The following is a 15,335-nucleotide window of genomic DNA, read 5'->3' on the forward strand; positions in this document are numbered from 1 at the left end:
CTCCTCAGGGAGTACATTTCTTTTTTCAGAATGGGAGGAAAGCACGAGGGAGGGGAGGGAAGGGAATGAGAAGGGGAGGGATGAAGAGAAAAAGGAAGAGAAGGAAAAGGAGGAAGGACACAAATATTTTTAAGCTCCTACTATGTGCCATATTGTTTCATCCAGTCCTCAACTCTGAAAAATATTGCCATTATTATCTCCATTTTAGAGAGGTAGAGAGAGGTTAAGTGCCAAATAACTAATAAATATCCTAGCCTGGATTTAAACTCGTCTTCCTCACTTTCTGCCTGGTGCTCTATCCACTGCACCTTAAAAGTTTATCCTTATAGTAGGCCTACATTTGTCTCCATCCATTGCTCCCAGTTCTCTAATCTGGAGGCAAACAGAATCTAACCCTCCTTCCACCTAACCACCTTTCGAATCCTCAGAGGCAGCTGTCATGTCCTTCATTAGTTTTCTCCACGCTGAACATTCCCAGGTCCTTAAATGATTCTTCTTGTTTTATAAATTCAAGGCCCTTTGCCCTTATCTCCTCTGAACACTCTCCAGATTATCAAAGTCCTTCCTCAGATGTGCTGCTCAGAACTAACCATCATTGAATACACATTTATCAGATGCCTACTATGTGCTAGGCACTATGCGAAGGGATGGACCATACCATTCCAGATATAGTCTAACCTGGATAGACTGCAGAGACTTGTAATTTCCTTTTTTTCCCAGGAGCTCTGCCTCTCTAGGCAGTTCAAGACCAGCAGAACTTTCCTGGCCACCATATTGAATTTGGATCCCATTAAACTTGTAGTCCACTAAAACCTTCAGATCTTTCTCAGACAATTATAGAGAGTGCTTACAAAGAAAATTAGGAAGACTTAGATTCTGATCCTTCTTCAAACTCTGATTGTGTGACCAAAAGCAAAACTCTTAGCATGTAAGCCTCAGTTTTCTCATCTGTACAATGGAAATAATAATAGGCTCTACCTCACAGGGTTGTTTTGGATCTGTAAAGTTCTTTGCAATGTATTTTAATAAAAAATCCAAGATTTAAAATTTTGTTCCAGAAAGATCTTCAAGGAAAGAAGCTTGCTAACTCCTAAGTCCAGAGAATGAACTGTTGCAGAAAGATGCTGAAAAACCTACACTACATAAAGAAGATCCAGAATGAACTTTGGGTGTGGTTGATTGAACTGAATGCTGATTGAACATTTATTTGAATGTATACTCTTATGCCAAAAGGGGACTGCCCCCTAATTGGGTTTTGTTAAGGCACTGAGCAAAACATTGATTTTGCTGTCTCTCTTCTATTTCCCTCTTGTTTCTAACTATTGTAGTTTCCTCTTAGAACGGAAAATTTTGTATGCACCTGCAGTTAGAAAAATTTAGAGGTGCAAGATGATTATGTTTAGTGATCAACTGGGGAGACTAGTCCCCCAATCATCATCAGGGGGGATTGTGAATTTTATATTTTCTCCACCCTAATTAGTCTTTAAAATCCTAGCAACCAAGAATGTATACAATCCTACTTAAGAATTAAGTATTGAGGAGGATGGCCTATGACAGATATGTTCTAGCAAGTGACAAATAAGAAAGAACTGACAGACCCCTCCTGGTCTGTCCTAAGTCAAGCTTAAGCTACCATTGGTACATGTGAGACACAGAAAGTGATGTAAAGAATGGTCTAAATATTTCACGTCACTTCCTCTCTCGTGCACGGAGATGCGGCTCTCACTCTCATGCTTGGTCAGCAGTGTGGGGAGTGCTGGGTGGCATTTGGCGTCTTGACGGTTGGCATTTATGGCTTGCTGGTAAGGGACTGGAGAAGCTCGGTAACGTGGGTCAGGTGAGGCATCTTCCCTGAGCGACCTGGGTGAGTAATTTAGACTGATTCCTTTTTCCTTTATCTCCTAAAAGCACTATGCTCTTAGGAGGCCCCTCATCTCAGAGTAGGCCTCGTGGCTGGAAGCTGAGCTAGTTTTAATCTTCTGAGGAGACCTCATGGCAGAGTTCTCTGAACTTCCCTTTGCTTAGGCTAAGCCGGAGAAATCTTATACCCTTTTCTCTCTCTCTTCTTCCTAATTCCTTCCCTCTATTGTAATTAAACCACCATAAAATTCCCAAACTGACTTGAGTATTTTTATTGGGATTGAATTAATCCCTGGTGATCACTAGTATAATATATTCAGTCAATAACCCCTAAATTTACCTCTTATATCAACCAGCCTCAGATGTTTATTAATTAGCATGTGCCAGACACTGTGCTCAGCAGTTTATAAATATTCAATCCTCATAACAATCCTGGATGCTATTTTCATTCCCATTTTATAACTGAGGAAATTGAGATAAATTAGAGTTGAAGTAACTTGTCCAGGGTCACACAGCTCAGAAGTTTCTGAGGCTGGATTTGAACTCATTTTCCTGACCATAAGCTCAGTGTTATTTCCACTATGTCACCTAAGCTACTCCAGTAAAAGCAAAACAAAACCCCCAAACTCAACCATATACATTCATAATAATAGCTAGCATTTGTACAATGCTTTAAGTTTTTGTAAACCCTTTACAAATATTGTATCATCTGATCCTCAACACCACTAGGAAGTAAATAATATTATTAGGGAAACTGAGGCACCCAGCAGTTAAGGGTTGGAAAGCTGCATAAGCCATTTGTTAAATTTTTACAGTGAGCATTTACACCTCATAAATCTGCAAACATTTCAAATCTGGGTTTGATTTCTTATTCTGTTGATTGTTTAAACTTAAGAAAGTGATGGCAAAAATGCTAGCAATGAGAATCAAACTTAAAAACAGTACTCCCTCCCACCCCAGCTAGTTGTTGAGCATTTACCAGCACACTCCTGTTGATCCAAGGCAATTGAGGAAGCAATAGAAACTTGGGGAGGGGAAGGAGTGGGGAAAGTTTCCCAGATATTGTACCACCTGAGCTGAGCCTTGAAGGCAGTAAAGGATTAGGGCAGTCCAGATCAGGAAGGAATGTATTACTGGCAAATAGGGGAAGGGGGAGCAGAGATGTTGTGAAAATGCCCTGAGGGAGAAGGAAAAGAGATGGATAGCCAAGTCATCCCTCTAGGCTGGTATGTAGTTTGTGAATTCAGTTCCACAAATACTTGAGTCTGGTCAATTGGATGGCTCAGAGCACCAGGTCTGCAGTTGAGAGGACCTGGGTTCAAATGTGACTTAAAACACTTCCTAGCTGTATGACCTTGGGTGAGTCACTTAACCCTGATTGTCTAGCCCAGTGATGGTGAACTTTAGAGACAGGGTGCCCAAACTATGATCCTCATGCTCCTGTGAGTTACCCCCTTAGCCTAGACAGAGGAGGGAAGAAGCACTCCCATTTGACTTCTGGGCAGAGGGGCAGATGATGTGAAAAATGTCCTCAATCATGGTGGAGAGGAGGAGGAGAGCAGTCCCCTCCAGTCACATGACATAGGTTCACCACCATGTGTCTAGCCCTTATCTCTCTTCTGTCTTGGCATTGTTACTAGGGTGGAAAGCAAGGATATATTTTTAAAACAAAAAACAAAATACAATATATAATTATCCCTTCCACAAAGGGGGTGGTGGTGCTAAAGAACACAGTAGCCCAGCAATCTGAAAAATACTGTACAATTTTTTGGCCTTCCGTTTGTACCAAAAAAGAAGTCCAAATTTTTTCTTTTTCTTTTATAGGGTATTTAGAGTACCTTAGTATAATTTTTGGGTAAAGTATGCATTTCTGAATTTCTAAACTTTTTTTTTCTGTGTTGTCTATGGCTTCTGTAAAATTCCCCCAAAATTCCTATTTAATTTCTTATGCCAACCCACCATATATCAAAACAACCATGGGGAAAGTTAAGCTGTGGAAGGGATAACTGTATTAGGAAAGACAAAAACTGGTCCAAAGTCCTGGATTCAAGTCCTGCCTCTCACACTCTCTGAGTAATTTGGAGCAAATCTCTTTTACCTCTCTGGGCCTCCACCACCTATAAAAGATACCTCCGAAGTCCCTTCTTGTAGATTTACGTTCCTTTATGATTCAGCTCCCTTAGGAAGCTTCCTTTTTTTAAATTATTAATATCTGTCTTAGAATTGATATTAAATAACATGAGACAGACACTAGGCTAGGGGTTAAGTAACTTGCCCAGAGTCACACATCCACAAAGTATCTGAGGTCAAATTTGAATTCAGGTCCTTCTGACTCCAGGTCTGATGTTCTATTTACTGTGCTACCTTGTTGCCCAAAAAGTTTCCTTTTAAGCTGTGGAATACACCAAAAGTTCAAATAAACAAATAGAAAATAATTGGAAAAGGAAGAAAATGTTAAAAGCTGGATGCCTGGAGGATACAATAATCTAATCTGAACCTTGAAGAAAGGCAACATTCTGAAGGGGTAGAGATGCTCAAACCTTCATTCCCTTTTGAGTTCTACTTCTTGTCCCAGCAGCCTTCTCACCTCGGAAGATGCCTCCATCCCAGTAGCCACCATCCTCTCTGATTGTTGAGCTCCCCAGGGAACTTCCCTTTTGAGGAAATGCCCAGGCCAGCCCCATATTCATTCAGTTCTGCTAGTGATTCTCTAAATTTCTCCTCCATGCTCCCTCGAGGGGTGCCTTTAGCCCCACCCCCCATTTTCAACTTATTTTTATATGCTGTCTTTCCCCATTAGAATGAGGGCAGAGACTGTCTTTCTTCTTGTTTGCATTTGTATTCCCAGTACTTAGTTCAGTGCCCCTTACATAGTGAGTGTTTAATAAATTCCAGTTGAGCTAGGTCTTTCTCCCAGAGAGATCAAAGGAAAAGGAAAGAGATCTATAAGTACAAAAACATGCTTATACGATTCTTTTTGTGGTGGCCAAGAATTGGAAATTGAAGGGATATCTTTCGATTGGAGAATGGCTGGCTGAAGAGTTGTGGTATAAGATTGGGATGATATAGAAATGTGCTATAAGAAATAGCAAGCAGGATGGTTTCAGAAAACCCTGAGAAGATTTACATGAACTGATGCAAAGTGAAATGAACAGCACCGGGAGAACAGTGTGCACAGTAACAGCAATATTGTATGGTGATCAATTATGAATGACTTGGTTCTTCTTATTGATCCAAGAGTATTCCGAAGGACTTAGGATGAAAAATGCTCTACCCCTCCAGAGAAAGAATTAATCGAGTCTGAATGCAGATTGCAGTATGCTTTTCAAACTTTATTTTTCTTTTTTCTCTTCTCTTCTTTTTATTTATTATTATTTTTATCTGTGTTTTCTCTTGCAGTATGGCTAATATGAAAATATGTTTTGCATGACTTCACATGTATAATCTATCTCAAATTGCTTGTTTTCTCAAGCAGGGGTAGAGAGAAAGAGAGATAATTTGGAACTCAAATATTTTTAAAAGAATGTTAATTTTTTTACACGTTATTGAGAAATATTTAATGAAATAAATACAAAAGATATTGGGGGAATTTATCCAACAAGATAAATATATAAAATTTATTTGACCTGTTGATTCTTGAACAGGGAAGTGTCATAATATTATAGATTTAGAAACTGCTAGGTGGCACAGTGGATAGATCTGGGCTTAGAGTCAGAAAGACATACATTCAAATCCTACCTCAGCTGCTCATTAGCTGTGTAACTGCACCAGTCACTTAACTCTTCTTTGTCTCAGTTTCCTTATCTATAAAATGGACTGATGGTTTCTAAGGTCCCTTCCCATTCTAAAACTATAATCCTCTGATTTAGATCTTTTAATTCGGCTCTCTGTCATTAAGGAATCTGAGGTCCAGAGCGTTTAATGCACATGTTCAAAGTTTACAATGGAGTAAGGGGCAGAACTAAAATTCAAATACTCCGACTCCAATATTTCTTGCACTAAGCCACACCATGCCCCTGTACATGGCCTTAGGAAGATCGTTTCAGTGCCTGTGTGAAGGAGGGAGGGACCGAACGCAAGATGAGCAATTAGGAGACAAGTACAATTGTCCAAGGGAGGTGTGATGAGTGTCTGAACCAGGTTGGTAGCTCATACGGGTGGAGAAAAGGTGACAGATGCAAGAAATGTTATAGAACCAGGCTACCCAATACTTGGCAACTGAGTGGATATGGCAGCTGAGAGAAAGGAAGGAATTAAGCATGACTAGGAGGTGATGAGCCCAGTTGGTTGTCTGGGATTTTGATAGACCAACCAGGAAGTTTGGAGGAGAGATAGATTTGAGGGCAGGATCACTTCTATTTTGGGTATGTTGAGTTTGCAAAGCCTACAGGGCATGTCAAGATATATATCTACATGGAAGCTGACAACTTGGGACTCGAATCCAAGAGAGAAATTCAGGATATTCTAATATGTAGACTAAGGAGTCATCTGTGGAAAGATGCTTGTACCCATTGGAGCTGATGAGATCACTCAGGGAGAGAGTCTAATAAGAGAGAAAAAGAAAGAGAAAAAGAAGGCCTGGGCCTGAGCTTTGGGGAATACCCATGCTCAAGGGGCAGGAAATGAACATATGATTCATTGAAGGAAACTAATAAGGAGTGGTTTGACAGGTAGGAAGAGAATCGTGCCTAAGGAGAGTCGCAAAAGTCAAGGGAGGGGAGAGTATTCAGGAGGTTGTGAAAGAAAATCAGGGGGTAGCTAGGTGGCTCAAATGCACTTCCTACTTGTGTGACCCTGGGCAAGTCACTTTACCCATTGCCTAGTCCTTAGCTAGACTGATTTTAACACTTCTGCCTTGGAACCAATACTCAGAATCAATTCTAAGACAGAAAATAAGGGAGAGAGAGACAGAGACAGAGACAAAGAGAAAGGGAGAGGGAGAGAGACAGAGAGAGAAAGAGAGAGAAAGAGAGGAAGGGGGGTGGAGAGAGAGAGAGAGAGAGAGAGAGAGAGAGAGAGAGAGAGAGAGAGAGAGAGAGAGAGAGAGAGGGAGGGAGAGAGAGAGAATCCAATCCAATCCAGGGTAGGCAACAAAGAAGTCAAGGTTGATGAGGTTGGAGGTTTAGCAGTTAAAGTGATTTTTCAGAGTGAGGGAGACAGCCGTTTCAGAAAAGTGATGGAGTCAGAAGCAAGGGACTGAGGGGCAGCTAGGTGGCACAGTGGATAAAATGCTGGGCCTGGTGTCTGGAGGACCCAGATTAAAATCTGGGTTCAAACACTTCCCAGTTGTGTGACTCTGGGCAAATCGCTTATCCCCATTTACCTAGCCCTTGTACTTTTTTTGTCTTTCAGTTGTTACTCTAAGACAGAAAGTAAGTTTTGTTTTGTTTTGTTTTTTAAAGAAGCAAGGGGCCCAGAGGGTGGTGGGAGAGGAGAAAGCAAGGATATCAATGAGTGTGGGAAATTATTTCTTGGAATTTTTCATTGAAAGGATAAGAAATAGAGAATGGTAGTCTATGGGGATGGTCAGGTCAAGTGGATGTGTGTTTGTGTTTGTGTGTTTCTTTAAAGGAAATTTTAAAAATAAATAAATAAAAAGGGCCAGGTAGAACTGAATATGTTTATAGCCTAGGGGATGGGGTAATGGATGGGGAGAGAATAGAAACTGGAGTTCTATCTACTCATCAATTAGTCATTTATCTAGAGTTTGTGTGTGTGTGTGTGTGTGTGTGTGTGTGTGTGTGTGTGTGTGTGTGTGTGTGTATGGCGTGGCCAAGGTGAACGACCACTTCTTTCAAGGTTTCTGGAATAGAGATAATAGCAGGAAATTTTCAGCGTGTTTAGGGATGCAGAGGACAGATTGTCTCAGTTTTCTCAGTAAAGTAAGAGACAGTAAAGTTACGAGTCATCTCCTGACAGTGGGGGAATAGAGGACCATTGGAGGCTTCAGGAACCTGGAGTAGGTTTAGAACAGGCTGGGTAGGGGCAGCATGGAGAGGAGAGAACAGAGTCAATCAAGGAGGGCTGAAAGGGTTCTCTTACGGCGTGAAGGATCAGGCTGAATATAGATAGTACAAATATGGACTCAGTTGACACTGTTGTTGATCACACCATCTTTCAATATCACAAGAGTGGAAGCAAACAAGTTTGGTAGCAAAGGCAATCCATGGTCAAAGACTGGCAAGGTTTTAGGTGCAGAAGGACAAGGGAGCCTGGGAGACAAGGGGGAAGACAAAGTATTGTTGAGCTGGTGATGTCTAGGGTTAAAGCAATGATTGGAGAAAAGTCAGAACAGAGCATGGGAGCTGGCCTGGGAGAATTGTAAAGGATGTAGAGCCTGGAGAATGAGGTGAGAAGGGAAAGAACTGGTTAAGGAGAAGTGAAAGGGAGAGAAGGAAAGGCAGACTATTAGGACTGAGGACTAGAAGTTCAGCATCTAAGAGCATGGAGGCACCACCAACATGTGAGATCTTAGGAGTGACCATCCCTAAAGGGCGCTGAGGGATTTGGATTGGATTGCAGCTGTAGGCCATGGAAGTTGGCAAGCCTGATTAAAGTAGGACTCCAGGGTTCTCAAGAGGACCAGTGGTTTAAGGAATCCCTCAAGAGTAAGAAGAGTAGTTTGAGTAGAGAGGGAGGCAACGGACTGAGTGCTAATGGCCAGGACATTAGTGGATCCTGGGAGTATGAAAGAGCAAGAGAAAAAAAACCTTATTAGAGTTATATATAAAGAGACAGAGACAGACAGACAGAGAAGACAGAGACAGACAGACAGAAACTGACAGATTCAGACAAGAAGATAGGCAAAGACAGACAGAGAGACATAGAGAGAGACAGAGACAGAAACAGACAGAGAGACAGAGACAGAGAGAAAGTGACAGATACAGACAAGAAGATAGGCAAAGACAGAGACAGAGAGACACAGAGAGAGACAGAGACAGAAACAGACAGAGAGAAAGTGACAGATACAGACAAGAAGATAGGCAAAGACAGACAGAGAGACACAGAGAGAGACAGAGACAGAAACAGACAGAGAGACAGAGACAGAGAGAAAGTGACAGATACAGACAAGAAGATAGGCAAAGACAGACAGAGAGACACAGAGAGAGACAGAGACAGAAACAGACAGAGAGACAGAGACAGAGAGAAAGTGACAGATACAGACAAGAAGATAGGCAAAGACAGAGACAGAGAGACACAGAGAGAGACAGAGACAGAAACAGACAGAGAGACAGAGACAGAGAGAAAGTGACAGATACAGACAAGAAGATAGGCAAAGACAGAGACAGAGAGACACAGAGAGAGACAGAGACAGAAACAGACAGAGAGACAGAGACAGAGAGAAAGTGACAGATACAGACAAGAAGATAGGCAAAGACAGAGACAGAGAGACACAGAGAGAGACAGAGACAGAAACAGACAGAGAGACAGAGACAGAGAGAAAGTGACAGATACAGACAAGAAGATAGGCAAAGACAGAGACAGAGAGACACAGAGAGAGACAGAGACAGATAGAGAGAAAGTGACAGATACAGACAAAAAGATTTGCAAAGACAGAGACAGAGAGAGACAGAGAGTCAGAGACAGAGAGAAAGTGATAGATACAGACAAAAAGATAGGCAAAGACAGAGACACAGAGACACAGAGAGAGACAGAGACAGACAGAGACAGAGACAGACAGAGAGAAACTGACAGATACAGACAAGAAGACAGGCAAAGACAGAGACAGAGAGAAAGGGAAAAGGCTACCAATTCTGCGTCTTAGTCCACCATAATAGTAGGCATTAGAGAAAAGGCAGCTGGCACTGAATAAAGTAAACAGGGATAAGCTTCTTCTGGAAAGACTTAGGTTACCATAAAAACAAAAAGAGAAAAACTACAAATAGAAGCTAACTTCCACTTCCCATTTATAGTTCTCCTGTAGCTATACCTATTCCCTTCTCCACTCTCTACCCCAGCCTCCTTTTTGAATAGAAATCTTTCTAAAATGTCTTACTTTCCTCTTCTTCTAAACCTCATTTAACCATTCCTGAGGTTTTTATGAACACCAATTATTGTATTATGCTGTAACAGAGCCAAGCCCGTAGGGCTTACTGAGATGTCTAGGGTTGTTTCTCCTCCACTAAATGACCCCCCACATTACCATATTTTTTCTACATTCTCGTGTCAGTATTATCTGTCTTCTCCCTCAATGCCAGACTGGCACCCTATTCTTGATTTCCATTTGCTTACGTTCTTGTTGTATGTTATATATGTTATGTTGCATTATGCTATGTTAGCAGACACTTTCCTACCCTTCTCATGTGTTGTTTCTAATCTTCTTTGGGCTTGGAAACCAGATAACTAAACTTATTATTTATATATACATATATATAAATTAAACCAATCTTCAAGCATCTTTCCAAGCTGGGCCTGGAATAGGTAGATATAGGGATCCCCAAATGAAATTGTTCCTCATTTCAAGGAGCTTGCTGGCAGTTTGATGTGTGTATTTTTCTCTTTCTTTCATTATATCCCCAGAATTTAGTGACGTGTTTGGCACATAGTAGGTGCTTAATAAATGTTGGTTGACTTGACTGATACTGTACCATTCACAGATAAGGTAAATATGGGCCATATGCAAAAGAAACACAAAGTGATTGGTGTGGTGGGTCCAAAGGGCACCCAAAACTAGGGGAATCAAGAATGGACTCTTCTTGGAGGGATGTGCTTGTCTCAGGAGGGAAAGCATTCTATGCCAAGGTAAGGAGATGGGAGATGGTGGGAAAGGAGGGTGTGTGAGAGGGAGTAATGTGTAATCAGCCTAGAAAGATAGGCTGGATATAAGAGTAAATAAAAGTCAATGGAGCTCTGAGTAAGAGCCCAAAGGGCTCTCCTCTGACTAAAGTGCAAGAATTTGAATGCACAGGTATTATGACAAATACTCAGTTTCTTTCCTGGTTTTTAGCCATGCTCCAGCAGAAAGGAAAGGTGTGATGATATACCACATTAGGTGGTATATGCCAATACTTGGCACAGTGCCTGGCAGTATGAGAAAATTGAGAGCTTTAGGACTGCAAGAAGTAAATTGTGGGAATTGAGTGAACCACACTGACTCCATCTTGTGCCTCAGTTGTGGATCTAACTCAGTTCCCTTTCCAATGATTATGAATCGAATTCAAATTCTGTCTTGTGAGAAGTTTTTCTAGTTGTAGCAATTGGGGAAGGAAAAAGAAAAAGCCCTATTGTATTATTTGAGCCTCCCCCTGCATGGCCTGGAAATGTCCTGGACCACCTGTATCTTCTGTTTAAAGACCCTTCATGAAAGATCTGGTTACCTTGACCAGAAATGCAGTCAGGTCCTAAGGAAAGTTTTCTCATAATCGTACATCTCAAGCAACCCCTATGTCTTATCTGAAAACTTGCCACATATTGATCAATCAGTTAATGTTTCCATGTTCCTTTGTTTACAGACACTTGGGGGAGGTGGACTACCGCTTCTTTTCCCCTGATATTAGGGATATTATATCTGTTTACTTTCCCCCTTCCAACTTCGAAAGTCATTCATCTTTCTTCCAGATTACTTAATGTTGTACTGTTTCCTTTTAACTAGCTGTCCTTGTTTTTAATGTATAAAAATCCATCTGCCTTTGTAGTTGGAGTCCAGCACTAAACTGAGGAAGCGGCCTGGTCCCGATTTGTTAGGCAATATGAATGTATTACCTAATACATTGATATGCTCAGAAGATCAAACCTTTTTTTCCCCTCAAGGCATTTCAAAATCTTTTGGTTGTTACAGCACTGAGTAGGCAGTTAATAGATGTTTACTGACTGACTGTTTTACCTAAACTTTTTTTATTTTGCTTTTATCCAAGAAATTTTCCATAGGTAGCTTGAAGAGAAAATCCTGCCTGGTCTAAATGGTCAGAAATTCTGAATTAATGGGACACGAAGACATGAGATTTTGCTGTTAATAAGCAAACCCTGCATAATTCTGAAGAAGAAGAAGCTCAACCCTGACCTAGCACCAAGGAGGGGAAAAAATACCGTGCATAGTAATAATTTCTAAAGAATAGATGATTTTAGCTCTTGATGGACTTTTTAAAAACTCTTACTTTGTCTCAGTAACAACTCTAAGACAGAAGGATAAAGGTTAGGCAAATGGGGCTGAATGACTTGTCTAGAGTCACACAGCTAGGAAATATCTGAATCCAGATTTGAACTCAAGTCCTCCTACTGGTACTCTATTCATTTAACCACCTAGTTGCCTTGGTTTTAGCTTTTAAATATGACTCTTCTTTTATTCTTTTTCTGACCAAAAGGAAATTGATTTTTAACTCCTAGCAGTGTAATTCCATTTTAAATTAAAGATGTACTTAAGGCTTTGTGAAAATCAGAGGGCTGAATGAGAATGTAATAATAGCAAAACATTTAAATCCACAGTTGCCTATTGCCTAAAGCTTTTGGTGTTTTCGATTTTCTGTGATTTAGGATCATAAGTGAAGAAAGGAAGGAGGGGAAAAAGAAGAAAGGAAGAATGGAAAGAAGGAGGGAAGGAAAGCTAGAGGAAGGAAAGAAGGAAAAGAGGGAGAGAGAGAAGGAAGGAGGGGAAAAGAAGAAAGGAAGAATGAAAAGAAGGAGGGAAGGAAAGCTAGAGGAAGGAAAGAAGGAAAAGAGGGAGAGAGAGAAGGAAGGAGGGGAAAAGAAGAAAGGAAGAATGAAAAGAAGGAGGGAAGGAAAGCTAGAGGAAGGAAAGAAGGAAAAGAGGGAGAGAGAGAAGGAAGGAGGGAAAAAGAAGAAAGGAAGAATGGAAAGAAGGAGGGAAGGAAAGCTAGAGGAAGGAAAGAAGGAAAAGAGGGAGAGAGAGAAGGAAGGAGGGGAAAAGAAGAAAGGAAGAATGAAAAGAAGGAGGGAAGGAAAGCTAGAGGAAGGAAAGAAGGAAAAGAGGGAGAGAGAGAAGGAAGGAGGGAAAAAGAAGAAAGGAAGAATGGAAAGAAGGAGGGAAGGAAAGCTAGAGGAAGGAAAGCAGGAAAAGAGGCAGAGAGAGAAGGAAGGAGGGAAAAAAGAGAAAAGGAAGGAGGGAAGAAGGAAGAAGAGAAAGAGGCAAAGGAGGAAGGAAGGAAGGAAAGGAGGAAGGGAATAAAACATATAGCATCTACTATGTGCCAGGCACTGTATTAAGCTTTTTAGAAATATTTAATCCTCACAACAACTCTATGAGGGAGGTGCTGTTATTATTATCCTCATTTTAAAATTGGGGAAGTGTAGACAAATAGAGAACCTCAGCGTCTGACCCTGTTATTTTATAGATGAGGTGCCAGAATCCCAAAGATGTTCAACGACTTGTCCGATATCCAACGACGTCCAGAATGGAGACAAGCTAAGCCTCAAGCATGAGCTTTCTTTCCATCCTCCCCCAAGGCTCTGACCCCACCTCATTTGTCTCCTGACTTTCCCAAGGTTAACAAGAGGCAATAAACCATCTCCGATAACCTTAGATCACCCCGTGGCTGGAGCTTTGCAAGGATCCAGGTGAAGTCTGGGCTGTGAAGCAGCAGCCCTGGCCAATGGACATGTGCCCTTTCCATCATGCTTGGCTCCTGGCTGGGGCTCAGCTGTCAAAAAGAGACGACACGACGTGCACTGACTCCGGCTCTCCTGTGGGCTCAAGCACAGCTTGGTAAATAACATTAGAACTGACTCACTTACAGTTGAATGACACAGAATGAAAAATAAATGCCTTTCAGGCAGTTCCTATTGCCTAATATGGACTGAGAAACAGAGGAGCCCCACCTGTGACCCCAAATGAACCTTTCCCTATAAGGGTGTTTTACTGATTTCCTGGTCCAAGAGAAGGAATCTCAAGGACCAGAATCCAAGACCAAAAAAGGGTTGGCAGGGGCTGAAAGGGAGAGCTATTACCTCTCTCTAGAACCCATAGAATTTCTTCTGCACCTCTTCTTCAACGAGGAAGTTCATCTCTGGAGAAATGATTCCCAGCCTTTTCTATCATGGCCCAGGGATTAGAGTGATGGAGTTGGAAGGAGGAAGACCTGAGTTCCAATTTGACTTCAGTCCCTTACTAGCTTTGTGACCCTGGGCAAGTCATTTCCCCTTTGTCTGCCTTGGTTTCCTCATCTGTAAAATGGGCAATATTAGCACCTACCTCCCAAGGTTTCTGTGAGGATTAAACAAATTGTAAAATGTTTAACAGTGCTTGGCAAGTAATAGCACTTAATGGATGCTTAATTGGATCCATTGTTTCCTTTCTTCCTCCTTAAAAAAAAAAAAGCATTAGGGACCCCTCACAGAAAAGACATAATAAGGGGCAGGTAAGTAGTACAGTAGATAGGATACCAGGCCTAGAGTTGATGGAACTGGGTTCAAATTGGACCCCAGACATTTCCTGGCTGTGTAGGAAAGTCACTTACTCTAACCTTACACTGTTTATCTGGCTCAGAATCAGTATTTAAAATTTATTCTAAAACAGAAGGACAGGGTTTATGTTTAAAAATGACAGAATGCCCCCCCCCCAAATCAATATGAATTCAGTAGTACTTTTTTAAAATTTTATAATATTTTATTTGATCATTTCCATGCATTATTCATTAAAGACAAAGATCATTTTCTTTTCCGGTCCCCCACCCCCTGTAGCCGACGCGTGATTCCACTGGGTGTCATATGTGTTCTTGATTCGAACCCATTGCCATGTTGTTAATATTTGCATTAGAGTGTTCGTTTAGAGTCTCTCCTCTATCATGTCCCCTCAGCCACTGTAGTCAGGCAGTTGCTTTTCCTCGGTGTTTCCACTCCCTCAGTTTGTCCTCTGCTTATGAATCGTGTTTTTTCTCCTAGATCCCTGCAGATTGTTCAGGGACATTACACCGCCACTAATGGAGAAGTCCATTACATTCGATTATACCACAGTGTATTAGTCTCTGTGTACAATGTTCTCCTGGTTCTGCTCCTCTCGCTCTGCATCACTTCCTGGAGGTTGTTCCAGTCTCCATGGAATTCCTCCACTTTATTATTCCTTTCAGCACAATAGTATTCCATCACCAACATATACCACAATTTGTTCAGCCATTCCCCAATTGATGGGCATCCCCTCATTTTCCAATTTTTGGCCACCACAAAGAGCGCAGCTATGAATATTTTTGTACAAGTCTTTTTGTCCATTATCTCTTTGGGGTACAGACCCAGCAGTGCTATAGCTGGATCAAAGGGTAGACATTCTTTTGTCGCCCTTTGTGCATAGTTCCAAATTGCCCTCCAGAATGGTTGGATCAGTTCACAACTCCACCAGCAATGAATTAATGTCCCCACTTTGCCACATCCCCTCCAGCATTCATTACTTTCCTACTGTCATGTTAGCCAATCTGCTAGGTGTGAGGTGATACCTCAGAGTTGTTTTGATTTGCATCTCTCTGATTATAAGAGATTTAGAGCACTTTTTCATGTGCTTGTTAATAGTTTTGATTTCTTTATCTGAAAAC

Source organism: Monodelphis domestica, chromosome 4 (genome assembly GCF_027887165.1).
Source record: "Monodelphis domestica isolate mMonDom1 chromosome 4, mMonDom1.pri, whole genome shotgun sequence".
Classification (NCBI taxonomy): domain Eukaryota; kingdom Metazoa; phylum Chordata; class Mammalia; order Didelphimorphia; family Didelphidae; genus Monodelphis; species Monodelphis domestica.